The sequence below is a fragment of the Gopherus flavomarginatus genome, unplaced genomic scaffold, assembly GCF_025201925.1.
Source record: "Gopherus flavomarginatus isolate rGopFla2 unplaced genomic scaffold, rGopFla2.mat.asm mat_scaffold_47_arrow_ctg1, whole genome shotgun sequence".
NCBI lineage: Eukaryota > Metazoa > Chordata > Testudines > Testudinidae > Gopherus > Gopherus flavomarginatus.
This window is the reverse complement of record NW_026115098.1, coordinates 1,304,160-1,331,949: the sequence shown is the minus strand read 5'-3', so window position 1 is coordinate 1,331,949 and position 27,790 is coordinate 1,304,160. Positions and strand designations below refer to the sequence as shown.

At 51.9% G+C, this 27,790-nt stretch overlaps 1 protein-coding gene across 1 annotated transcript in view; it reads right to left on the bottom strand.

Moving 5' to 3' along the window:
• LOC127042512 (zinc finger protein 560-like) overlaps window positions 1–26,032 on the bottom strand; it is a 253,284-nt gene extending 227,252 nt beyond the window's left edge. The window contains exon 1 of the mRNA XM_050935904.1: window positions 26,015–26,032. The gene's annotated coding sequence lies outside the window, so the exon portion shown is untranslated. The remainder of the gene's footprint in view (window positions 1–26,014) is intronic.
• Between the last annotated feature and the right edge of the window lie 1,758 nt (window positions 26,033–27,790).

Sequence of the window (27,790 nt, the reverse complement as noted above, 5' to 3'; positions counted from 1 at the left end):
CAAAGAGCTTGGCTTGTTTAGCCTGGCCAAAAGAAGGCTGAGGGGGGATATGCTCGCCCTATATAAATATATCAAGGGGGTTAACGTTAGGGAGGGAGAGGAATTATTTAAGTTTAGTACTAATGTAGCCACGAGGACGAATGGGTATAAACTGGATATTAGGAAGTTTAGACTTGAAATTAGACGAAGGTTTCTGACCATTAGGGGAGTGAAGTTCTGGAATAGCCTTCCGAGGGAAGTAGTAGGGGCAAAAGACTTTCCTGGCTTTAAGACAAAGCTTGATAAGTATATGGAGGGGATGTTATGATAGGATCGTTAATTTGGGCAATTGATCTTGAATTACCACCAGACAGGTCTGCTCAATGGTCTGCGGGGAGATGTTGCATGCGATGGGTACTGAGTTGCTGTGGAGAACTCCTTCTTGGGTGCTGGCTGGTGACTCTTGCCCACATGCTCAGGGTTTAGCTGATCGCCATATTTGGGGTCGGGAAGGAATTTTCCTCCAGGGCGGATTGGCAGGTGCCCTGGAGGTTTTTCGCCTTCCCCTGCAGCGTGGGGCACGGGTCGCTTGCTGGTGGTGTCTCTGCAGCTTGAGGTCTTCAAACCATTTTTGAGGATTTCAATAACTCGGTCCTGGGATAGGGGTTGTATAAAATTGGATGGGTGGGGTTCTGTGGCCTGCCTTGTGCAGGAGGTCAGACTAGATGATCAGATTGGTCCCTTCTGACCTATGAGTCTATGAGTCTATGAGTCTAATCTAGTCTTCATTAAATGACATCAGGAGATGGTGAATCCACCACTTTCCTTGGTAGCTTGCTCCTGTGGTGAATCATCCTCGCTGTTGACTATTGTGCCTCAGTTGTAATATGAATTTGTCTCTTTTCACTTTCCAGCCATTGGGTCTTGTTATGCCTTTCTCTGCTCCATTCAAGAGCCCGTAAATACCCAATCTTTTCTCTCCATTAAGGCCCTTCAACATTTCAATGAAATCACCTTTCAATCTTCTTTTGATAAGCTAAACAGGTTGAGCTCTTTCAATAGCTCACTGGAAGGCATTTTTCTCCAGCCCTCAGAACATTTGGTGGCTCTTTGCTGCCCTAGCTCCAATTTCACAACATCTTTTTCAAATGAGGATACCAGAACTGGAGGCAGTATAAAGGTTGTATAAAGGTAAAATTAAATAGGTTGCAGAGGAGTTTTTTTTTAATTTCGGCTTTTGTTGCTAAAAATTTTGTCTCTCTGCGGTGAGAAAAAACACTCCCCGAATGCCAAAATATGAGCCATGAAAAGCGGCAGTGTGAACAGCGCATCATAGGTGGAGCTGTGCTCCCGGTGACAAAGCTCCTGCCCCTCATTGGAGGTAGTTTGGCTTTGTTGCCGGGGAAGCTCTCTCTCAGTGATAAGGACGGCCACACAGCGCACCTTACAATGGCATGGTTAGAGTGGCACAGCTGCACCGTGATAAGGTGCGCGGTGTAGACACAGCCTCAGAGCTGGGGAAAGCCGACAGGCGCTGAGGAGCACAGGGTTCAGACAGAGACATCCGTTAGGAGAGGAACTATTCACAGGGATTCTCTATAGCCTAGTAAGGTGGAGAGGATGGAAGATGATAATGTACAGGTAGGTTCTGATGAGAAACAGTGAAATGAAAGAGTCTCCCTCAATTACATCATGTAATAGCAGACAGCTAAAATGGGACACATTTTAGAAGTGCTTAAATACAAACGCTAAACGTCTAAGCACTAAGACTGGTGAATTTGAGTGCCTGGTATTGAGTGACGATATTGATAGAATAGGCATCACAGAAACCCTTGCACCCCCTCCTGCACCCACATGGGGAGACTGACCTGTGTGCATGGAGCAGCTGGCATTGCTGCCCCCCACTCCTCCCTGGAACGCTGCTCATCTGGGCACCCCTAGGGGCTGTGGGATGTGGGGGCAAGAAGTGAGATCATCCGAGCTCCCTGCATCCAGGTCACTTTCCTCAGCCGGGCTGCATAGCGGGAGGGCAGAGAGCAGCAGCTTCTGATGCTCCCCTCACAGCACAGCCCAAGTGGGAAAAGTGACCAGGACGCATGGAGCACATAGGGTTGCTCCTTACTCCCCTCAAACCTCTATGGACCCATGGAGGAGCACTGGGGCAGGGGAAAGCAGTGAGCACCTTTGCACTGCCACACGGTGCCCTTTGACCCCTGGAGCCCTGGGCGGCTATCGGGGGGCACCACCCCTAAGGCCGGCCAGGCTCCCCAGAACGAGCAGCAGAAAACACAGAGACTGGCCACACACTAAGCAGTGGTAGCCTGGGCGGCTCGTAATGGAGGCTCAGGGGGGAGGGGCGTCATAACATTTTTTCCCATATTTGGACCTTAGCGTCCAAAATATGGGTGTTAGCATGAAAACCTCCAAGCTTAGTTACCAGCTTGGACCTGGTAAAGCTGCCACCAGCCAGGGATTTATACAGTGCCTGGCTCGCTGTGGTCTCCCCAAAACCTTCCCCGGGGGACCCCCAGACTCAGATGCCTTGAGTCTCACAACAAAGGGGAATAAACCATTTCCCTTCCCCCTCCTCCCCTCCAGGTGTTCCCTCCCTGGGTTCCTGCAGAGATATACAGAAGCAAGCTCCGTGAATCTAAACAGAGGGACTCCCCCCTCCCTGTTTCCAGTCCTGGAAATAGAAGTACCAAGATAGCTAATCTCTCTTCCCCCTTACCCAGAGGGTATGCAAAGTCAGGCTAGTAAATCTAACACAACGAGATTTTCCCCCTGACTTCTTCCTCCCACCAATTCCCTGGTGAGCTGCAGACTCAATTCCCTGGAGTCCCCACTAAAGAAAAAATCCAACAGGTCTTAAAAAGAAAGCTTTATATAAAAAGAAAGAAAAGGACATAAAAATGGTCTCTCTGTATTAAGGTGACAAATACAGGGTTATTTGCTTAAAAGAAAAAAATGAATAAACAGCCTTATCCAAAAAGAATACAATTGAAACATTCCAGCAACTACACACATGTAAATACAAAAAAAAACCAATATAAACTTATTGTCTTATTATCTTTGTACTTACAACTTGGAAACAGAAGTTTAGAAAGGCAGGAGATAGAAAAATCACTCTCATAGCCGAGACGCCACAGACACAAGACAAAGAACAAAGAACTCACACACAAACTTCCCTCCACCCAGATTTGAAAAAGTCTTGTTTCCTGATTGGTCCTCTGGTCAGGTGTTTTAGGTTACTGGTGTTACCCCTTTATAGGTAAAAGAACATTAACCCTTAGCTATCTGTTTATGACAAGGGGGCTCAGCCTCCCCAAACCTTGCACTGCCAAGGGGACAGTGGGGCCCATGATCAGGGGCCCTGGCCAAGTTAGGTCCCCCTGGAAAAGTCTCCCCTATGTCAGCCCCAGGGCTGGAGGAGCTCCCACTCCCTGCTACAGCCCGGGGGCTGCAGCAGGGGCACAGAGCTTCTCTGGTCTCAGGGCCACAGCGGGGCAGGGGTAAAGGAGTGATAGGGTGGGGCTGGTGGGGGAAGGGGTGGAACAGAAGTGACAGTGGATGGGGCCATGGGTGGAAGGGGGTAGAGCCACAGACAGAAGGTAGGGGCATGGTTCTGGTGCTGGGGCCCCCACACTTGTTCTCCCTTTCCCAGGGGTTTGGCATCACTAGCCCCGGCTTAGCGAGTAGGGTTCAGTGGTCCCCATAATGTGGGGTGCGACTCCTAGGGGGACACAGAGGAACATTCATGGGGGCACCTCAGGACCTGAGCCAGCCCACATAGAGGGCAGGGAGGGAGCACCACTCTGCCACAGCTCTTCCCCAACCCCACCCTCAGCCTGAGACTCTGGCTCCCAGCCTGGCGTCGACCCCTTTACCCCTGTCCGCACCCCTCACCCCAGCAAGCAACAGCCCCACTCCTCCCAGCCCCGGTTCTTGACCGTGGCTTCCGAGGGGCCACAGCCATGGCTAAGAGGGCACAATGTGAAATGTTTGGGGACCACTGGTTTAGGGTGACGTCCTCAATCACTTCTCTGCAGTCCAATAAAAGCTATTCCTCACTCACCTACCCCTCCATCAGGACGGACTAGGTATGTTCTGCTGCCCTTCACTCATACAGGAAGGAGAATAACATTTCATTCCACTCAATCCTAAAGTCATTTGTAACCCAAGACCATCCCAAACTGGTCATTTTGGGGAAGCGGCCCCATCATGCTGCATAGCTAGGCAGAGTAGGTGTGTCTATGCAAACACGGTCTGTTTCTGAAGTCTTTCCCCAGCTCCTCACTAGGTGAGAGAGGGGAGCTCATTCAGACCCTGCTTTCGCTTAGTATTTAAAAACTCCTTAGTGTCCCTATCTCTGCCAGCCTTAGATTTCTCCTCCTGTCCGTTTTTTGACAGCTCAGATGAGGTGACCGAGTGGTTAAGGTGATGGACTGCTACCCCATTATGCTCTGCCTGCAGGGGTTCAAATCCCATTCTCATCAGAGGCATTTAGTCTTCACCCTCCTTTATAGACAACCATCTCCCCCTTTGGTACAATAACAGATCAAACAATGTTGCTTGTGTTACCCAAAATTGGGTCAGTTAGTAAGCTTAGAGAGGACTAATAATGCCCCTCCCCCCCAGAGTTTGGCAGAAAGCAGCACATTTATTAGCTTGATAGCTAAGCTCAAAAGAAGGGATGGGGGAGGGTGTCACACTCATACTCACGCTCGCAGGACAGGCCTGGCAGTGGAGATGTCAGGATCCTTTAAGGTAAGTGTCCCACAGCGCAGCGATGGACGGTGCGATGAAGATCAGTCTCCCTGAGGTGCAATAGAATGTAACACAGCGAACCACTGGCCAGATGGGCCGGGTGAAGGGCATTCACTGGAGGTACAAAGGAGAGTGGGAAAGCCACTTCACAGGCATTCAAAGCGGGAAAGGACACAAGCTGGGGGAGTTTAACAGACCTTTTGAGCATACAGAGCATACAGATCACTGCTGCTCCTACAACATGATAAGTTCTCAAGCAGCATGTTTCTTACTTTGCCCATCTGTCAATTTTGATGATTATTGATGGAAATATTTTGCCATTGGGTTGTGTGTTTACACAGAAATTGACATTTACCAACAAATACACAATCCTTCCAAGCCTGCCTAGTCTGCAGTTGATGGGTTTAGAGGGACACATTCACTCTTCCAGGTCCCCATTCCAGGCCTGTGCTCTCCAGGTTGTCAACTTCCCGCACTGCTGGGATCCTTCCCTCATCTCCCTCCAAACCACTGCCCCACCCCCACTTCTGGGGTCCAATCCCTACACTGTCTAACTCCACTGCTGGCAGGATCCCTTCCTGTTCATTTCCTGCCCCCACTCTGGGCAAAAGCTCTGCACTCTTCCCACACCAGAAGTTGAACCCAGGCCACCTGGGTGAAAACCAGGAATCCTGACCACTAGCCCATATGGGACTATTGTTGCATCTGATGAAGTGGGTATTCACCCACGACAGCTCATGCTCCAATACGTCTGTTAGTCTAGAAGGTGCCACCGGATTCTTGGCTGCTATTATTACTACAACTCAGGCCTTGGCTACACTGGAGAGTTACAATGCAGGTGGTGGCTTTACAGCGCTGTAACTTACTCCCCGTCCACACTGGCAAGGCACATACAGCGCTGTATCTCCCTGGCTACAGTGCTGCATGTGCTCCACTTCTACGAGAGGAATAAAGAGAATAGAGCTGGTGATGCAGCGCTGGGGTGCCAGTGTAAACAGTGATTAATCTTACTACGCTGTCACTGACCTCCGGAACCTTCCCATAATGCTTTTAAGTAGAGATAATGCTCTTTGTTTTGGTGTGATGCCTCTGTTTGCTTTGTTGTGAGCTCAAGGCTCCCAAAGCTGCTTATCTAAAAACCAAACACAGTTACTGTTTGCAGTGAATGAGCAGAGGCAGGGGGATCCCTTTGGAACACCCACAGCTGGTGTTTGCTTGAGGAGAGAAGCAGCCGGGTGGGCACAGGGGAGGGGGGGTCTGTTTTGGATCAGCGGCTTATCTGGTCTGTGAGGAAAAAAACAAAGGCGGCTATTTGCATTTAGTGAATGAGAGAGGGGTGGGGGAGGAGGCTTGAACTTGCCAGGCAGGGAGCTGACACAGTGTCAGCTCCAAAAATCCACTCGCTCTGTCTCCCCCATGCTCCGTGTCACACTCCACCCCACCCTCCTCTTTTGAAAAGCACATTGCAGCCACTTGAATGCTGGGATAGCTGCCCATAATGCACCACTCCCAACAGCGCTGCAAATGTGGCCATGACAGAGTGCTGGTAGCTGTCAGTGTGTCCACACTGCAGCGCTTTCCCTAAACAGCTGTAGGAAGACAGCTTTAACTCCCAGCGCTGGACAGCTGCAAGTGTAGCCAAACCCTCTCTAAGCCTACCCCTTATGAGAACAGCAGGGACTAGCATGACTAGATGTCCCGATTTTGGGGTTTTTTTCTTATATAGGTGCCTATTAACCCCACCCCCATCCCAATTTTTCACATTTGCTGTCGGATCACCCTAGCAGGGGTTGCACACAGGGCTGCATTAACCTTCAGGTGCTGAGGTTTCCCTCTCTCCATTCCCAGAGCCTGTGATCAGGAAACAGACATCAGGGCTCCCAGGTGCTGCACAGACCATGACTGAGATCAGACCCCATATTATGCAAGGTGCTGTACAAACCCTGGGCAACGCTGAGACACCCAGGAGGTTCCCCTCAATTTCCCTGAGCCTCTGCTGCCCAACTTCTTCTGAATCCCTCTGGCTCACCCCCCACCCACAAAAAAACCCCACCTTTCCAAACAGTCCTTCTTTCCTTGCCCCCTGATTCTGGTTTCACATCCTGGGACCATCTCCTCTCTTTGTCTCTCCCCCTCCAGGTGAAGCAGAGATGGAGGCAACTTCAGCCACTGGAGTCAACCTCAGCGAGCACTGCAGCCGGCCCCGGGGGAGGGGAGATGTTTGCAGACACAGGAAGGGAGCAGGGGGTGCTGGGAAGAAGGTGGCAGGAGAACAAAGCTCAGAGACCCAACATGGGGAAATTCCAGGGGGCGGGGCTCTGACACATCCCAGGTGCTGGGCAGCTACTGGGGGCGGGGCCCTGGCTCAGCTCGAGGGCGGGGCAGCTCCTCGGGGCGGGGCTCCAGCACAGAGCAGAGGCGGGGCAGCTCCTGGGGGCGGGGCTGCAGCACGGAGCGGGGGCAGAGCAGCTCCTGGGGGCGGGGCTCTGGCACTGCCCATGGGCAGGGCAGCTCCTGAGGGTGGGGTTCTGGCACAGCCCACGGGCAGGGCAGCTCCTGGGGGTGGGGCTCTGGCACAGCACAGGGGTGGGACAGCTCCTGGGGGCGGGGTTCTGGCACATTGTGACGCGGAGCCCGGGCTGAGCAGCTGCTTCCTGGTTCTCCACGTGTTGCCAGCAGCGCTGGAGCTGCCCGAGCGGGAGCGGAGCCGCTGGTCTCAGCTGCAGCCAGGATCTACCCACGGCCCCGCTGGGATCCAGGTGGGGACAGAGACTGGGGCCCGGGGGTTCCCCTTGGTGTGGCTGGCGGGGGCGGGAGGGGAGAAGCCGGAGCTGCAGGCGGGGGAAGGGCGGTGGGACATTGTGACCCCTGGGGAATGAGAGGCACTGGGGGGCAGGAAAGTGACTCTGCCCCAGGGAGCCTGGGAGAAGCCTTGAAGGCGCCTCGGCCCCAGTGGAGCTGCAGGAGGATCCGTCCGCCCGCCCTGCTAGGATGGGGGGGCCGGGGCCAGGCCGTCGTGTGGGGGGGGGAGGGGCAGACCCCTGGCCAGGCGGGGGTGGGCGGTATATTAAATCCCTCCCCATAGCAATGTGCTACTCCCGGGCACTGCGCATGCCCAGTAACAGCCGCTGAAGCCGCTGCCCTTCCCTCTGCCCGGACCAGCAGTAACGTTCCGCTGGGGGCGGGGCTGGAGCGGGGCGGGGGAGTAACAGGGAGCGTGGGAGGGGCGGGCGCAGAGCAGGAAATTGATGGGCAGGGGGGGTCAGGCAGCTGGAGGCAGGGTTCGTGGGGGGCTAAAGGGCACAATCCGGGCTGGGGGGAGGAGCAGGAGTTGAGCTCAGGGTGAGGCGCTGGCAGAGCCCCCCCCTTTGGTGTGAGGGCGGAGGTGTCGAGGGGGGAGGAGAAGCCGGAGTTGCAGGGGGGGGAGGTCACTGGGGTGGGGGGTGTAGATCTGTCTCTGTGCAGCCAGGACATTCCCGGGGTGGGAGGGAGGTGAGTTAACTGGATCCTGTCCCTGTTTTTGCCACTTCCTCCCACACACACATTCTCTGAAGATTTCCCCTTTTCTCTCTCATTATCACACGTGGCTATAAAATCCAGGGAGATTCTCCTCCTCCCCCCCCCCCCAAAGATCAGCTCTCTAATTGCCTCTGATTTTCCCTTTTCTCTCCATACTTCTCAAATGCCAATTTAAAATCTCTCTGATGGGGGGTGGATTTTCCCACCCATTTTATCTGCAGCGATTTGTCCTTGTTTGGGTGGGAAATTGTTGCCCTGGGTCATTCCCCAGAACATGGCTCCCACTGGAGTGGGATGGGATGAGGTTCCCGTTCTCTACCAGGGCAGGGAAGGGAAGGGAGGAGCACATCCCCTATGGAGACTGCCCAGACCCCATTTCCCAATTCCCCTGCGGCCCCCTTCCATTGTCCAGGGAGCCTTCCAGCTCCCCCCCGCGCCCTTAAATCAGCTCCTCAAAGGGCTCTGAGCTGCTCACGTGAATGGTTGCCCCGTGGCCGGGGGGGACCATCACATTCTGTTTATGTATTGGACAGTCATATAAAATCCAGTCCAACAGTCCCCCTTTTCCACTAGTTATTTAATAGCAACATCAAATCCCCTCCGATCTTGGTGGTTTTCTCTCATGTTATCAAATGTCGTTTGTGACAGGGTTCTCTCTGCATGTCTCAAAGATTGATATAAAATACCCCAAACATTTGCCCCACTTCTCTCTAGTTGTTTTATTTCTAATTGAATATGATGGGTTGTTTCCCAATGTGCTAAGATGCAGCCGCCTCTGGGGTGGATCCATGGTGGCCATTATTTGCTAGTGACAGCCCGTGGATCTTTCTTGCCCTCCAGGCCTTCCATTCTCCTGTTAAAGAAGCACTCCCCAGGCTCCCTCTGCCTGTGTGACTGGCCAGCAGGAGGTGGTGTTAACTTTCTAGCCACTTCTCACACTCTGTGAGGTAACACTTGCAGGGGCAGGGAAGGTGTCTGTGTGGGGAGATTGCAGCTGAAGGGGCATTGTGGTAGGGGGAGGCCTCTGGGTGGCTGGGCAGGGGGTACCCTAGTCAGGTTGGTGGGTTGTGGAGGTTTGGGGTTTTCGGGGGTGGTGGTTCTGATGTGCCCATCCCTGAGGCTATGGGTCCTGGAGGTGGGTATCGCTTTGGGCCTGGTGGCTGCAGAACAGTGGGGGTGGGTGTCTCTTGGGGAGGCGGGACAGAGGGTTAGAGGGAGCCTGGTTCTGTGCCATGGGCTCTGTCTGTGCTTCCCCCGCTGGTTCCTGGTTTTGTTGCCATGCCCAGTGCACAGAGCTGGGGGAGGGGATCCCTGGCACTAGGTGAGGGCATGCCAGGGAAGCAGAGTGATGGGTCGCACTGTAAAGCATCAGGGGGTCACACTGGGCAGAGGAGGGGGTCCCAGGCAAATGTCAGGGTAGATCGTTCTGGAGGGTGGGGAAGTTCCTAGGCAGGCAGTGAGGGACTGAGTTCCCAGTGTGGGGGTGGGTCCCTTGAGGGGGTCCCTGGCTGCTGGGGGCTCTTGGTGGGGGGAACCCTTTGGGATTCCCAACCTGGCAATCATGGTGTGGTGGGGGTTCTCTGGCCGGTGGGGCTTTGAGGGGTATCTGGGGTCCCTGGCCAGGGACTCTGGGGCTGCATCCCAGGGAATATCTGATGGGATCCTGGCTGGGGGGTGTCTGGGGCCCCTGGCTGGGGGGTCTGGGCTCTGGGTACTAGGGGGTGTCTGGGGGCTGCTGCTAACCATAATCCTTCTCTCTGGTCAACTTGTACCAGAGTCCTGGCTCCTGGTCACCAGGTCACCAAGTCCATTCCCCAGTCATGTGCCCTGTCACTGTGATAACTTTCTGTCCACTTAGCAAACACTGTTAGTGTGAATTCACAGAATTTACTTTTCTCCTCTTTTGAAAACTGCAGGAACTTTCGGTTCCGTTTGGAAAATTTTTGCCCCCAGTCCTTGTCCTAGATCTGCGGGGGTGAGGGAGGTGGGAAGGGAGTCAGCACTGCCACACGATGGTCTTTTCCACAGCGTTCTGAACTCATTCTTTCTGAAATCCGGTGTCATTGAGACCGTTGTTAATCCAGAGTCACTGTATGGAAAGACAAGGAGTGATTCCAGATGGACAGTGGGTCAAATGAGATCAGCCATTCTCCCTGTGAGGAGGGGCTCCCATTAGCTGCTCTCCCCAGAGAGCTAAAGGAGGGAAGCTGCTCATACACTCCGTCCCTCTCTGCTCAGGATATTGGGGTTCAGCTTCCTGGGTCAGATGCTGCAGCCTCCATTGTGATCTGGGAGACCAGGCTTGGCAGCTGCTGCTCCCCCAGTGGGGCTCTGTGCTGGGAAGTGACCTTAATTAAAGCTTCTTCTCTGCCCGGCCCAGGGGATGACTTTCTGCAGCTGATCCTAGCCCCCTAGGGCAGTCCTGGGCCCTGTTACTACTAAATTCTGAGCCAGAGTCTCCAGGTAACTGAAAGACCTCAGGGAATGTCCTAGGGTCTGGCAAGAAAGTGACTGCACAAACACCACCACCTCATTTCTCCTCCCATTAGCGGTTGCCAGGAGGAAATCCAGCCATGGGAGAGCAAAGCCCCCAGGAATGGGACTGTCCCAGCCAGAGGGGCAGGGAGAGAGGACAGGGGAAGGAGAGACTGAAAGGGGCAGTGGGAGAAATGAATGTGGGGGAGAGATTTCCAGCTCTCTAGTCCACCCAGACACATATATTTCTGCATCCTGGGGCAGAACCACTTTCCAGTGAACAAAACAAGGATCAGACAGAGCAAAAGCCAGTTCCTGACTCCATATTCCCCCTGCTGGGGTGTGGCTGCCATGGGGTCAGTGTCTGAGGGAATCCCCCACAGTGACTCCTTTGGTTCTGCTCTTTTCTAGCCTTGTGTTCAGAGAAGGGGTGAGGGGAGAGAGAAGGGAGGTTAAAAATGTGTCTGTGGACTTAGCCTGGCAGGAGGGGCCAGGTCTAAATTGTAATAAACAGATTGAGCATTTCCCAGCATGACAGAATCTAGGGTGTCTGTCTGCAGGGAAAGGGCCTGGGGGAATTGTGATGTGAAATTAACTAAAACCGGTTCTGAAACGCCCACAACTGCCCTTCTCCCCCAGACAGGCTGCAGAATGTTTTGCTCCAGCTCATCCCAGCCTGGCGTGGGACAGGGAAGAGAAATGGCTGCAGTGGAGTCAGTCCAGGTAGAGATTATCGGGGGGTTGCTGGTGGGTTCCTGCTGGAGGAAAGGGAGAGCAAATACACCAGAGGTGGGAAGGTTTGCAGAGTCTGGTTTGGAGGTTGGAGCGGGGCAGGAAATTCACAGTGTGGGGAAAGGAGGAGGCCAGGGTGTGGCAGACCTGCTGGGAGTTATTTACTAAGTGGCCTAGATTCTAGGAACAGACCCAGGAGGTTTGGAGGTGGAAATGCCCTAATTTGTGAAGAGAGAAAATAACCCACCTACATGGAGCTAGTCAAACTGACCAGACTCCTAGTGCTGGAGCCTGACCTCACTAACCATCAGCTGCTGTGAGATATAAAGGGGACACCCATGAGTCAGGCTTATTGGAGCTGCCTCTCCCTTCATATCCCGCTCCTCACAATGAGGAGGGTGTTGGGCATCCTACCAGCGAGCTCTCCCTGGACCCTGCTAGGGGCTCCATCTCCTGTATCAGTCAGTGGCTAGTAGGGGGGTGATGGATATGCTAGGAGAGATAAGGGGCTCTCTCTTCATCCCCTCACCCTGGCATTTGCTGGTACTCTGAGCCAGGTCGAGGTGGGACTCTCCTGACTATGATCCACCCAGAGCTTCCATTTGATTCACTCTTCTCTGCCACAAATAGTGGGGCTGTGAGTGGGGCAGCAAGTCCTTAGTGTTGGACTCTTACTCTTTCAGGGGCTGGTGACCTTCAAGGAGATGGCTATGTATTTCACCAGGGAAGAGTGGGCTCTGCTGGACCCCACTCAGAGAGCCCTCTACTGGGATGTCATGCAGGAGAACTATGAGACTGTGACCTCGCTGGGTAAGGGTTCCTGTCCCTTCTGTTCTTGGAAGGGGAAATGAAGAGTGAAGGTTCACGCCACCCCCACAATGCCATCTGTACCCTGTCCTGTTTCAGCATCACCCCAATAGGCCAGTGACACACATAATACCAGAGACCCTCCTCTGCTGCAGAACACTTTGGGAACAGAGCACAGGAGCCGTATTGCACAGTGTCAAATATCTCCTGTTTGCTCAAGTGAAACTGGGGGTTAGGTCTGGCATAACTGTCCCATACCCCTAATCATTTTTCTTGCCCTTTTCTGAACCTTTTCCAATTCCAATATTTCTATTTTTGAGACGGGGTGACATGTGCATGCAGTATTCAAGATGTGGGTGTATCATGGATTTATTTGCTGTTTTTACAAATATGATCTATGAGATATTCTGTCATATCTATCACTTTCTTAATTATTTCCTACATTGTTCACTTTTTTTCACTGCTGCTGCACATTGAGTGGATGTTTTCAGAGAACTATCCACAGTGACTCCAAGATCACTCTCTTGAGTGGAAACAACTAATTTAGACCCCATCATTTTATATGTATAGTTGGGATTGTGTTTTCCAATGGGCTGCACTATGTGCTATCCTGTCATCTAGTACTGCTAAGATCCTGGATTCAGTAATATCCCTGCCCTTCCTGTTCCCTTTCTCCACCGAACCCCGCCAGCCCATGCTTCCTGTTCCCAGCTTCCCCAGGATTCTCGCACTGTCTCTGAACCTCTCTGTCAGCAAGAAGCAGTGCCAGGGACACTTGCCCTCTGTCTGGAGTCTTCGATTTCTGGGACATGGATTTACTTTCTCTGTGTTGTAAGAGGCTCTGTCATAATGAGTGTCTGTGATGTTACCCAGAGTACAATCTGGACTGCTAAATAGCTGTACCTCAGTCCTCCAGCATGGGGTGCCTTTTCCACTGTTTTCCAGCGAGAACAGCCCCTCTTGGCCAATTAACACACAGTCTCCAGCATGTAACTCACTCCCAGCTACACAGTATTGAGTGCTGCTAGACAGCCACTCATGAATTACACCTCAGGAGAAAACCAGCAAATTCTCAAGTGCCCAACTTTCCCCTAGAAATGTGCATCTTGCACTGTCCAGCACGCTACTGAACGACCCAAGCTCATATGAAGTCTGTCATTTCATCAGCGGAAAATGACATGCACCAGCTTGTTATCCCAAACAGAGTTTCCAACACACTTCAATCCACACATACTGGTTAGATGAACAATAAACCAAGCTTGTTAACTACCAAAAACTAAAACTAGGCCCAGTCCATGAAAGGGGCACTCCCAGGAGAGACTGTACAAAGGCTGGAACATGAAACACCTTTGTAAACCTGAGACAGCTGCCTTGGGGACAATGACAGGGAGAATCCCCCAAAGTGACTCCTTTGTTTCTGCTCTTCTCTGGCCTCCGATTGTTCCTTCCAACGTGGAGTACTTTGCACTTGTCTCTACTGAATTTGATCCTATTTACTTCAGATCATTTCTCCCGTTTGTCCAGATCATTTTGAATTTTAATCCAATCCTCCAAAGCACTTACAACCCCTCCCAGCTTGGTGTTGTCCGCAAACTTGATACGTGTAAGAGAGAGACTGTTACTGGGAGGGTTTCCCCATGTGTCAGAGGGTTACACCCTGGTGGGAGGGGGCTAGGCCTGTACTGGAATAAGGTCACTCTGTGCTTCACAGTGTGCTAGAACCTAGAATGTGCATTAGCAGGGGAAAAGCTGGGGGGAATCGGCTTGTGGAATGGACAAAAGCCTAGTCTGAATTCTCACACCTTGCCCTTTTCACCCCGGCAGGCCAGAGAATAACATCCATGTTTCGCTGCAGATCATCTCGTCCTCCCAGGGGCAAGGAAATGGCTGCAATGGAGCTGGCTCAGGTAAGAGATTATCAGGGTGGCGGGCTCTGCTTGGAGGTTGAGGAGCAGTAAATGCATAAGAGGGTGGGAATTGCTAGAGGTGGTGGGAAGCAGGAAATATCTCGGGTGGAGAAAGGGAGGGGACAGCATGTGACAAACCTGCTGAGACTTGTGTAGTGTAGGGCGTGATGGGTTGTCACCCCCAGGAGGCAGTTTGTGGAGCTTCTGGGAACTGCTGTGTCCTCTAACCCTCACGCTGGGCTGGCCCTTCTCACACTGCTTTGCTGGAGATTTCGCCAGCCTCTCCAGGGCCTGTTATCACCCAACACAACAGCAGGTGGCGCCATGCAGCCAACTAAGCTACCTGAGTGCGTTACCTAAGCCACTCAAGGACAGATAGAAGACAAGAGCCAATTTCCCACTCCCCAACCTTGCACACTTGCTGTAGTATAAATCCAGAATGATACCATCTTATAGTGCACAGGGATCTCTATAATACAAGCTCATTAATGTAGTTCCCCTTCCCCTCGATATGGGACAGATGTGCACAACAAGCTGAGATTTTCCCCAGACACTTCACTCAAAATACGCTGGTTAAGATAAAGCATCAAACAAGTTTATTAACTGCAGAAAGATAGATTAAGTGATTATAAGTGATAACAAACAGATCAAAGCAGATTATTTAGCAAATAACCAAAACTCAGACTAAGCCTAACATACTAGATGGATAGAATTTGAATTAGCAATTTCTCACCCTGACTGATGGTACAAGCAGTCCCCCAAGTTTCCATACACAAGCTAGAAATCTCTTGATCCTGGGAGCAGCACTTCCCCCACATCCGTTTTTGTTTCTCAGGTGTTTCCAGAAGTTCTCTTGTGTGGAGAATGAGGCCAAGAGATGATGTCACACCCCACCTTATGTAGCTTTTCCATATGGTGGGAACCTTTTGTTCCAAACTCAGTTCCTAGTCCAGTTTGTGGAAAAATACAGGTACTAAAATGGAGTTTAGTGTCATGTGGTCTGGTCACAGGCCCTGCTGAGTCATAGTAGCCATGACTCATAGGCTGGCTGAAACATTCACAGGAAGGCTAAGCTCTTCCACAGTCCATTGTCTTTGTTGAGCCATCAGCACTGTCTGGCTTCTTCATTGTTGTACCTGAAAGGCTCATTGTGGGTGTTACCCAGAGTAAGCACATTTGAAATACAGATACAGAGTCAATATCCATAACTTCAGATACGAACATGATATGTGCACACAAATAGGATAATCATATTCAGCAAATCAGAACTTTTCCAGTGACACCACACATGATGCATCTTCTACAAAATAGATCATAATTATGTCCTAATCATATTATAATCATACCACTATGATGAATATGGGGGTGTAGTGTCAGATAGGTCCTAATTTCAAGGCACAGGAGTTGGGAATGGAACTTCCCCTCTTTGTGGAACAGGAAATAACCCTCCAGCCAGGGCTGGGACAACTTCCCAGACTCTCAGCGATGGAGCCTGAATCTACTGACATTTCATTAATTACCACCAACCCCAATCTTTGTGGCAACTGTAAACTTTATCAGTGATGATTTTGTACTCTCTTCTAAGTCATGGATAAGAATGTTAAATAGCACAGGGCCAAGAACCAATCCCTGCAGGAACCTGCTAGAAAGAAATCCACTCGATCATGGTTCCCCATTTACTATCAGAGTTTTTAATCTATTTAATGTATGCCGTGTTTATTTTGTATCATTCTAGTTTTTTTTAGTAAAAATATTGTGCTAATCAAGTCATGTCCCTTACGGAAGTTTAGGTATATTACATCAATACTATTAGCTGCAACCAAACTTTTGATCTCATCCAATAAGGATATCCCGTTAGTTTGATAGGCTCTATTTTCTCTAAACCTTTGTTAATGGGCACTACAATTCTGACCTTCTAACTTCTATTCTTTATGATTGACTTCCCCTTTCTTCCATATATTTTATTTGGAGAGTGCTTGGATTCCTACCAGGGAGCCACTATCAGGGTCCAGAGACAGCCCCATCTCCTATATTAAGCTCTGGCTAGTAGCTATGTGATAAATGTGAAGACCCTGCTTCTGTCTGTCAGATGGGAGACACAAAGGTTCTCTCTTTCTACCCTCTGATGCCTCCTGGCTGCTGTAAGCAAGGTGGGGTGGGACTCTGTTAACATGTGCCTCCCGGAGCTTCCATTTCCCTGGTGCTGCTGTTCCGTGAATAGTGGGGTTGTGAGTGGGTCAGCAGGTACTGAGTATTGGACTCCTGCTCTTTCAGGGGCCGGTGACCTTCGAGGAGGTGGCTGTGTATTTCTCCAGGGAAGAGGGGACTCTGCTGGACCCCACTCAGAGAGCCCTCTACAGAGATGTCATGCAGGGGAACTATGAGACGATGGTCTTGCTGGGTAAGGATTCCTGTCCCTTCTGTTCTTGGAAGGGGAAATGAAGAGTGAAGGTTCATGCCACCCCCACAATGCCATCTGTACCCTGTCCTGTTTCAGCATCACCCCAATAGGCCAGTAACATACATACTACCAGAGACCCTCCTCTGCTGCAGAACACTTTGGGAACAGAGCACAGGAGCAGCATCACACAATGTCAAATATCTCTTTACTCAAGTAAAACTGGGGTTAGGTCCAGCATAATGAACAGAAGCTTCCTACCCCCAGCCTTCTCTCAAACCCTGAGCCTTCTCTACCCAAACCAGAATGTGCTTGGGGTGTAACAAGCAGGCGGCTGGAGTCAGAGCTGCCAGTCCAGGGTTACTTATCATACAGACACTCAGTGCGTCCTTGAACGCTGGCTGGGAGTATCCAGACAGGGGAGCTCCAGCAGCAGAACACTGAATCTCACCCAGGATTACAGATGACACAACTCCTCGCCGATCTGGATTGCACCCCAGCATGTGAAAATGGCCTAGGTTGGTAGTGACATTTCTTGAGACATGGAGAGTCTTGCTCCCATATCACCAGGTGTAATAAAAATAACAGGAAAGGCCAAATATGGAAAACTGATTGTTCAGCTTGCTTTTGACCTGCATCATATTTTGCAATATATTCCAAATAAGGAAATTAACGTGCAACGTATGTGTCATTGTTTGTGGTTTTAAACTGTAAAAGGCTTGTGTGATTTTTAGCTCAGGAACAGTATTCCAATAGCTGTCGCCCCCTGCGTGCTTGTAACCAAGAAAAGAGCCTCAGGCTGAGCTGATTCAAATATTAATCCTGTGGTCGTTTTCCACAACAGCCTCAATAGGTCCCTGTGATGGAATGTAAGGCTACATCTAGACTACCCACTGTATCGGCGGGTTAAAATCGATTGCTCAGGGATCGATATATGGCGTCTCATCTAGACACCATATATCGATCCCCGAGCGCGCTTATATCGATTCCGGAACAACACCAACCCCAACGGAGTTGCTGATTTGACAGGGGGAGCCGCGGACATCGATCCCGCGCGGTGAGGATGGGTGAGTAATCCGATCTTAGATATTTGACTTCAGTTACGTTATTCACGTAGCTGAATTTGCGTATCTAAGATCGATTTCCCCCCGTAGTGTAGACCAGCCCTTAGTGTCTTCACACCTTCCCCCTGCAGGAGAATGGCTGTTTGACCAGCTGTTTGCCTTGCTGTCTCTGAGGAACTGGTCTGTGGGTGTTCCCCAGAACTGTAACTTTTTCAGTAATATCATACTGTAAAATCTCACAATTTTACATACAGTGTTACTACACATTTTAACAGGAGGATAATATTCAGTAGGTTATGCGTTTTCTAATGATACCTCAGAAGCCATTTTCCACTAGCAGGGTCTTCTCTGTTCACAGAATTTCTGATAGTTTGATGTCTGCTGGCACTGGATATCACTATTTTGGCATCTCTCTCTCTGTCTCAGTGAGCACCCGCTGTGGTTGTTGAAAGTCTGTGATGGATGGCTCAACAAAGACAATGGACTGTGGAAGAGCTTAGCCTTCCTGTGAATGTTTCAGCCAGCCTATGAGTCATGGCTACTATGACTCAGCAGGGCCTGTGACCAGACCACATGACACTAAACTCCATTTTAGTACCTGTATTTTTCCACAAACTGGACTAGGAACTGAGTTTGGAACAAAAGGTTCCCACCATATGGAAAAGCTACATAAGGTGGGGTGTGACATCATCTCTTGGCCTCATTCTCCACACAAGAGAACTTCTGGAAACACCTGAGAAACAAAAACGGATGTGGGGGAAGTGCTGCTCCCAGGATCAAGAGATTTCTAGCTTGTGTATGGAAACTTGGGGGACTGCTTGTACCATCAGTCAGGGTGAGAAATTGCTAATTCAAATTCTATCCATCTAGTATGTTAGGCTTAGTCTGAGTTTTGGTTATTTGCTAAATAATCTGCTTTGATCTGTTTGTGATCACTTATAATCACTTAATCTATCTTTCTGCAGTTAATAAACTTGTTTGATGCTTTATCTTAACCAGCGTATTTTGAGTGAAGTGTCTGGGGAAAATCTCAGCTTGTTGTGCACATCTGTCCCATATCGAGGGGAAGGGGAACTACATTAATGAGCTTGTATTATAGAGATCCCTGTGCACTATAAGATGGTATCATTCTGGATTTATACTACAGCAAGTGTGCAAGGTTGGGGAGTGGGAAATTGGCTCTTGTCTTCTATCTGTCCTTGAGTGGCTTAGGTAACGCACTCAGGTAGCTTAGTTGGCTGCATGGCGCCACCTGCTGTTGTGTTGGGTGATAACAGGCCCTGGAAAGGCTGGCGAAATCTCCAGCAAAGCAGTGTGAGAAGGGCCAGCCCAGCGTGAGGGTTAGAGGACACAGCAGTTCCCAGAAGCTCCACAAACTGCCTCCTGGGGGTGACAACCCATCACGCCCTACACTACACAAGTCTCAGCAGGTTTGTCACATGCTGTCCCCTCCCTTTCTCCACCCGAGATATTTCCTGCTTCCCACCACCTCTAGCAATTCCCACCCTCTTATGCATTTACTGCTCCTCAACCTCCAAGCAGAGCCCGCCACCCTGATAATCTCTTACCTGAGCCACCTCCATTGCAGCCATTTCCTTGCCCCTGGGAGGACGAGATGATCTGCAGCGAAACATGGATGTTATTCTCTGGCCTGCCGGGGTGAAAAGGGCAAGGTGTGAGAATTCAGACTAGGCTTTTGTCCATTCCACAAGCGGATTCCCCCCAGCTTTTCCCCTGCTAATGCACATTCTAGGTTCTAGCACACTGTGAAGCACAGAGTGACCTTATTCCAGTACAGGCCTAGCCCCCTCCCACCAGGGTGTAACCCTCTGACACATGGGGAAACCCTCCCATTAACAGTCTCTCTCTTACACGTATCAAGTTTGCGGACAACACCAAGCTGGGTGGGGTTGTAAGTGCTTTGGAGGATTGGATTAAAATTCAAAATGATCTGGACAAACGGGAGAAATGATCTGAAGTAAATAGGATCAAATTCAGTAGAGACAAGTGCAAAGTACTCCACGTTGGAAGGAACAATCGGAGGCCAGAGAAGAGCAGAAACAAAGGAGTCACTCTGGGGGATTCTCCCTGTCATTGTCCCCAAGGCAGCTGTCTCAGGTTTACAAAGGTGTTTCATGTTCCAGCCTTTGTACAGTCTCTCCTGGGAGTGCCCCTTTCATGGACTGGGCCTAGTTTTAGTTTTTGGTAGTTAACAAGCTTGGTTTATTGTTCATCTAACCAGTATGTGTGGATTGAAGTGTGTTGGAAACTCTGTTTGGGATAACAAGCTGGTGCATGTCATTTTCCGCTGATGAAATGACAGACTTCATATGAGCTTGGATCGTTCAGTAGCGTGCTGGACAGTGCAAGATGCACATTTCTGGGGGAAAGTTGGGCACTTGAGAATTTGCTGGTTTTCTCCTGAGGTGTAATTCATGAGTGGCTGTCTAGCAGCACTCAATACTGTGTAGCTGGGAGTGAGTTACATGCTGGAGACTGTGTGTTAATTGGCCAAGAGGGGCTGTTCTCGCGGGAAAACAATGGAAAAGGCACCCCATGCTGGAGGACTGAGGTACAGCTATTTAACAGTCCAGATTGTACTCTGGGTAACATCACAGACACTCATTATGACAGAGCCTCTTACAACACAGAGAAAGTAAATCCATGTCCCAGAAATCGAAGACTCCAGACAGAGGGCAAGTGTCCCTGGCACTGCTTCTTGCTGACAGAGAGGTTCAGAGACAGTGCGAGAATCCTGGGGAAGCTGGGAACAGGAAGTATGGGCTGGCGGGGTTCGGTGGAGAAAAGGAACAGGAAGGGCAGGGATATTACTGAATCCAGGATCTTAGCAGTACTAGATGACAGGATAGCACATAGTGCAGCCCATTGGAAAACACAATCCCAACTATACATACAAAATGATGGGGTCTAAATTAGTTGTTTCCACTCAAGAGAGTGATCTTGGAGTCACTGTGGATAGTTCTCTGAAAACATCCACTCAATGTGCAGCAGCAGTGAAAAAAAGTGAACAATGTAGGAAATAATTAAGAAAGTGATAGATATGACAGAATATCTCATAGATCATATTTGTAAAAACAGCAAATAAATCCATGATACACCCACATGTTGAATATTGCATGCACATGTCACCCCATCTCAAAAATAGAAATATTGGAATTGGAAAAGGTTCAGAAAAGGGCAAGAAAAATGATTAGGGGTATGGGACAGTTATGCCAGACCTAACCCCCAGTTTCACTAGAGAAAACAGGAGATATTTGGCACTGTGCAATACGGCTCCTGTGCTCTGTTCCCAAAGTGTTCTGCAGGAGAGGAGGGTCTCTGGTATTATGTGTGTCACTGGCCTATTGGGGTGGTGCTGAAACAGGACAGGGTACAGATGGCATTGTGGGGGTGGCGTGAACCTTCACTCTTCATTTCCCCTTCCAAGAACAGAAGGGACAGGAACCCTTACCCAGCGAGGTCACAGTCTCATAGTTCTCCTGCATGACATCCCAGTAGAGGGCTCTCTGAGTGGGGTCCAGCAGAGCCCACTCTTCCCTGGTGAAATACATAGCCATCTCCTTGAAGGTCACCAGCCCCTGAAAGAGTAAGAGTCCAAAACTAAGGACTTGCTGCCCCACTCACAGCCCCACTATTTGTGGCAGAGAAGAGTGAATCAAATGGAAGCTCTGGGTGGATCATAGTCAGGAGAGTCCCACCTCGACCTGGCTCAGAGTATCCAGCAAATGCCAGGGTGAGGGGATGAAGAGAGAGCCCCTTATCTCTCCCAGCATATCCATCACCCCCCTACTAGCCACTGACTGATACAGGAGATGGAGCCCCTAGCAGGGTCCAGGGAGAGCTCGCTGGTAGGATGCCCAACACCCTCCTCATTGTGAGGAGTGGGATATGAAGGGAGAGGCAGCTCCAATAAGCCTGACTCATGGGTGTCCCCTTTATATCTCACAGCAGCTGATGGTTAATGAGGTCAGGCTCCAGCACTAGGAGTCCGGTCAGTTTGACTAGCTCCATGTAGGTAGGTTATTTTCTCTCTTCACAAATTAGGGCATTTCCACCTCCAAACCTCCTGGGTCTCTTCCTAGAATCTAGGCCACTTAGTAAATAACTCCCAGCAGGTCTGCCACACCCTGGCCTCCTCCTTTCCCCACACTGTGAATTTCCTGCCCCGCTCCAACCTCCAAACCAGACTCTGCAAACCTTCCCACCTCTGGTGTATTTGCTCTCCCTTTCCTCCAGCAGGAACCCACCAGCAACCCCCCGATAATGTCTACCTGGACTGACTCCACTGCAGCCATTTCTCTTCCCTGTCCCACGCCAGGCTGGGATGAGCTGGAGCAAAACATTCTGCAGCCTGTCTGGGGGAGAAGGGCAGTTGTGGGCGTTTCAGAACCGGTTTTAGTTAATTTCACATCACAATTCCCCCAGGCCCTTTCCCTGCAGACAGACACCCTAGATTCTGTCATGCTGGGAAATGCTCAATCTGTTTATTACAATTTAGACCTGGCCCCTCCTGCCAGGCTAAGTCCACAGACACATTTTTAACCTCCCTTCTCTCTCCCCTCACCCCTTCTCTGAACACAAGGCTAGAAAAGAGCAGAACCAAAGGAGTCACTGTGGGGGATTCCCTCAGACTCTGACCCCACGGCAGCCACACCCCAGCAGGGGGAATATGGAGTCAGGAACTGGCTTTTGCTCTGTCTGATCCTTGTTTTGTTCACTGGAAAGTGGTTCTGCCCCAGGATGCAGCAATACATGTGTCTGGGTGGACTAGAGAGCTGGAAATCTCTCCCCCACATTCATTTCTCCCACTCCCCCTTTCAGCCTCTCCTTCCCCTGTCCTCTCTCCCTGCCCCTCTGGCTGGGACAGTCCCATTCCTGGGGGCTTTGCTCTCCCATGGTTGGATTTCCTCCTGGCAACCGCTAATGGGAGGAGAAATGAGGTGGTGTTGTTTGTGCAGAGTCACTTTCTTGCCAGACCCTAGGACATTCCCTGAGGTCTTTCAGTTACCTGGAGACTCTGGCTCAGAATTTAGTAGTAACAGGGCCCAGGACTGCCCTAGGGGGCTAGGACCAGCTGCAGAAAGTCATCCCCTGGGCCGGGCAGAGAAGAAGCTTTAATTAAGGTCACTTCCCAGCACAGAGCCCCCCTGGGGGAGCAGCAGCTGCCAAGCCTGGTCTCCCAGATCACAATGGAGGCTGCAGCATCTGACCCAGGAAGCTGAACCCCAATATCCTGAGCAGAGAGGGACGGAGTGTATGAGCAGCTTCCCTCCTTTAGCTCTCTGGGGAGAGCAGCTAATGGGAGCCCCTCCTCACAGGGAGAATGGCTGATCTCATTTGACCCACTGTCCATCTGGAATCACTCCTTGTCTTTCCATACAGTGACTCTGGATTAACAAGGGTCTCAATGACACCGGATTTCAGAAAGAATGAGTTCAGAACGCTGTGGAAAAGACCATCGTGTGGCAGTGCTGACTCCCTTCCCACCTCCCTCACCCCCGCAGATCTAGGACAAGGACTGGGGGCAAAAATTTTCCAAACGGAACCGAAAGTTCCTGCAGTTTTCAAAAGAGGAGAAAAGTAAATTATGTGAATTCACACTAACAGCGTTTGCTAAGTGGACAGAAAGTTATCACAGTGACAGGGCACGTGACTGGGGAATGGACTTGGTGACCTGGTGACTAGGAGCCAGGACTCTGGTACAAGTTGACCAGAGAGAAGGATCATGGTTAGCAGCAGCCCCCAGACACCCCCTAGTACCCAGAGCCCAGACCCCCCAGCCAGGGGCCCCAGACACCCCCAAGCCAGGATCCCATCAGATATTCCCTGGGACGCAGCCCCCAGAGTCCATGGCCAGGGACCCCAGATACCCCTCAAAGCCCCACCGGCCAGAGAACCCCCACCACACCATGATTGCCAGGTTGGGAATCCCAAAGGGTTCCCCCCACCAAGAGCCCCCAGCAGCCAGGGACCCCCTCAAGGGACCCCCCCCCCACTGGGAACTCAATCCCTCACTGCCTGCCTAGGAACTTCCCCACCCTCCAGAACGATCTACCCTGACATTTGCCTGGGACCCCCTCCTCTGCCCAGTGTGACCCCCTGATGCTTTACAGTGCGACCCATCACTCTGCTTCCCTGGCATGCCCTCACCTAGTGCCAGGGATCCCCTCCCCCAGCTCTGTGCACTGGGCATGGCAACAAAACCAGGAACCAGCGGGGGAAGCACAGACAGAGCCCCTGGCACAGAACCAGGCTCCCTCTAACCCTCTGTCCCGCCTCCCCAAGAGACACCCACCCCCACTGTTCTGCAGCCACCAGGCCCCCAGCGATACCCACCTCCAGGACCCATAGCCTCAGGGATGGGCACATCAGAACCACCACCCCCGAAAAACCCAAATCTCCACAACCCACCAACCTGACTAGGGTACCCCCTGCCCAGCCACCCAGAGGCCTCCCCCTACCACAATGCCCCTTCAGCTGCAATCTCCCCACACAGACACCTTCCCTGCCCCTGCAAGTGTTACCTCACAGAGTGTGAGAAGTGTCTAGAAAGTTAACACCACCTCCTGCTGGCCAGTCACACAGGCAGAGGGAGCCTGGGGAGTGCTTCTTTAACAGGAGAATGGAAGGCCTGGAGGGCAAGAAAGATCCACGGGCTGTCACTAGCAAATAATGGCCACCATGGATCCACCCCAGAGGCGGCTGCATCTTAGCACATTGGGAAACAGCCCATCATATTCAATTAGAAATAACACAACTAGAGAGAAGTGGGGCAAATGTTTGGGGTATTTTATATCAATCTTTGAGACACGCAGAGAGAACCCTGTCACAAACAACATTTGACAACATGAGAGAAAACCACCAAGATCGGAGGGGATTTGATGTTGCTATTAAATAACTAGTGGAAAAGGGGGACTGTTGGACTGGATTTTATATGACTGTCCAATACATAAACAGAATGTGATGGTCCCCCCCGGCCACCGGGCAACCATTCACGTGAGCAGCTCAGAGCCCTTTGAGGAGCTGATTTAAGGGCGGGGTGGGGAGCTGGAAGGCTCCCTGGACAATGGAAGGGGGCCGCAGGGGAATTGGGAAATGGGGTCTGGGCAGTCTCCATGGGGGATGTGCTCCTCCCTTCCCTCCCTGCCCTGGCAGAGAATGGGAACCTCATCCCATCGCACTCCAGTGCGAGCCATGTTCTGGGGAATGACCGAGGGCAACAATTTCCCACCCAAGCAAGGACAAATCGCTGCAGATAAAATGGGTGGGAAAATCCACCCCCCATCGGAGAGATTTTAAATTGACATTTGAGAAGTATGGAGAGAAAAGGGAAAATCAGAGGCAATTAGAGAGCTGATCATTGGGGGGGGGAGGAGAATCTCCCTGGATTTTATAGCCACGTGTGATAATGAGAGAGAAAAGGGGAAATCTTGAGAGAATGTGTGTGTGGGAGGAAGTGGCAAAAACTGGGACAGGATCCAGTTAACTCACCTCCCTCCCACCCCGGGAATGTCCTGGCTGCACAGAGACAGATCTACACCCCCACCCCAGTGACCTCCCCCACCTGCAACTCCGGCTTCTCCTCCCCCCTCGACACCTCCGCCCTCACACCAAAGGGGGGGCTCTGCCAGCGCCTCCCCCTGAGCTCAACTCCTGCTCCTCCCCCCAGCCCGGATTGTGCCCTTTAGCCCCCCACGAACCCTGCCTCCAGCTGCCTGACCCCCCCCCGCCCATCAATTTCCTGCTCTGCGCCCGCCCCTCCCACGCTCCCTGTTACTTCCCCGCCCCGCTCCAGCCCCGCCCCCAGCGCCCGGCGGAACGTTACGGCTGGTCCGGGCAGGGGGAAGGGCAGCAGCTTCAGCGGCTGTTACTGGGCATGCGCAGTGCCCGGGAGTAGCACATTGCTATGGGGAGGGATTTAATACACCGCCCCCCCCCGCCTGGCCCGGGGTCTGCCCCTCCCCTCCCCTCCCCCACACGACGGCCGGGCCCCGGCCCCCCCATCCCAGCGGGGCGGGCGGACGGATCCTCCTGCAACTCCACTGGGGCCGAGGCGCCTTCAAGGCTTCTCCCAGGCTCCCTGGGGCAGAGTCACTTTCCTGCCCCCCAGCGCCTCTCATTCCCCGGGGGCTCCGGGTCACAATATCCCACCGCCCTTCCCCCGCCTGCAGCTCCGGCTTCTCCCCTCCCGCCCCCGCCAGCCACACCAAGGGGAACCCCCGGGCCCCAGTCTTTGTCCCCACCTGGATCCCAGCAGGGCTGGGGGCAGATCCTGGCTGCAACTGAGAACAGCGGCTCCGCTGCGGCTCGGGCAGCTCAAGCGCTGCTGGCAGCACGTGGAGAACCAGGAAGCAGCTGTTCAGCCCGGGCTCTGCGTCACAATGTGCCAGAGCCCCGCCCCCAGGAGCTGCCCTGCCCATGGCCTGTGCCAGAGCCCCGCCCCCAGGAGCTGCTCCGCCCCCGCTCTGTGCTGGAGCCCCGCCCCGAGGAGTTGCCCCGCCCCTGAGCTGAGCCAGAGCCCCGCCCCCAGGAGCTGCCCGCACCTGGGATGTCTCAGAGCCCCGCCCCCTGGAATTTACCCATGTTGGGTCTCTGAGCTTTGTTCTCCTGCCGCCTTCTTCCCAGCACCCCCTGCTCCCTTCCTGTGTCTGCAAACACCCCCCCCTCCCCCGGGGCCGGATGCAGTGCTCACTGAGGCTGACTCCAGTGGCTGAAGTTGCCTCCATCTCTGCTTCACCTGGAGGAGGAGAGACAAAGAGAGGAGATGGTCCCAGGGTGTGAAACCAGAATCAGGGGCAAGGAAAGAAGGACTGTTTGGAAAGGTGGGTTTTTTTGGGGGGGGGGTGAGCCAGAGGGATTCAGAAGAAGTTGGGCAGCAGAGGCTCAAGAGAAATTGAGGGGAACCTCCTGGGTGTCTCAGTGTTGCCCAGGGTTTGTACAGCACCTTGCATAATATGGGGTCTGATCTCAGTCATGGTCTGTGCAGCACCTGGGAGCCCTGATGTCTGTTTCCTGATCACAGGCTCTGGGAATGGAGAGAGGGAAACCTCAGCACCTGAAGGTTAATGCAGCCCTGTGTGCAACCCCAGCTAGGGTGATCCAACAGCAAATGTGAAAAATTGGGATGGGGGTGGGGTTAATAGGCACCTATATAAGAAAAAGACCCAAAAATCGGGACATCTAGTCATGCTAGTCCCTGCTGTTCTCATAAGGGGTCGGCTTAGAGAGGGTTTGGCTACACTTGCAGCTGTCCAGCGCTGGGAGTTAAAGCTGTCTTCCTACAGCTGTTTAGGGAAAGCGCTGCAGTGTGGACACACTGACAGCTACCAGCACTCTGTCACGGCCACATTTGCAGCGCTGTTGGGAGTGGTGCATTATGGGCAGCTATCCCAGCATTCAAGTGGCTGCAATGTGCTTTTCAAAAGAGGAGGGTGGGGTGGAGTGTGACACGGAGCGTGGGGGAGACAGAGCGAGTGGATTTTTGGAGCTGACACTGTGTCAGCTCCCTGCCTGGCAAGTTCAAGCCTCCTCCCCCACCCCTCTCTCATTCACTAAATGCAAATAGCCGCCTTTGTTTTTTTTCTCACAGACCAGATAAGCCGCTGATCCAAAACAGACCCCCCCCCCCGTGCCCACCCGGCTGCTTCTCTCCTCAAGCAAACACCAGCTGTGGGTGTTCCAAAGGGATCCCCCGTCCTCTGCTCATTCACTGCAAACAGTAACTGTGTTTGGTTTTTAGATAAGCAGCTCCGGGAGCCTTCAGCTCAGAACAAAGCAAACAGAGGCATCACACCAAAACAAAGAGCGTTATCTCTACTTAAAAGCATTATGGGAAGGTTCCGGAGGTCAGTGACAGCGTAGTAAGATTAATCACTGTTTACACTGGCACCCCAGCGCTGCATCACCAGCTCTGTTCTCTTTATTCCTCTGGTCGAGGTGGAGCACATGCAGCACTGTAGCCAGGGAGATACAGCGCTGTATGTGCCTTGCCAGTGTGGACGGGGAGTAAGTTACAGCGCTGTAAAGCCGCCACCTGCACTGTAACTTTCCAGTGTAGCCAAGGCCTGAGTTGTAGTAATAATAGCAGCCAAGAATCCGGTGGCACCTTATAGACTAACAGA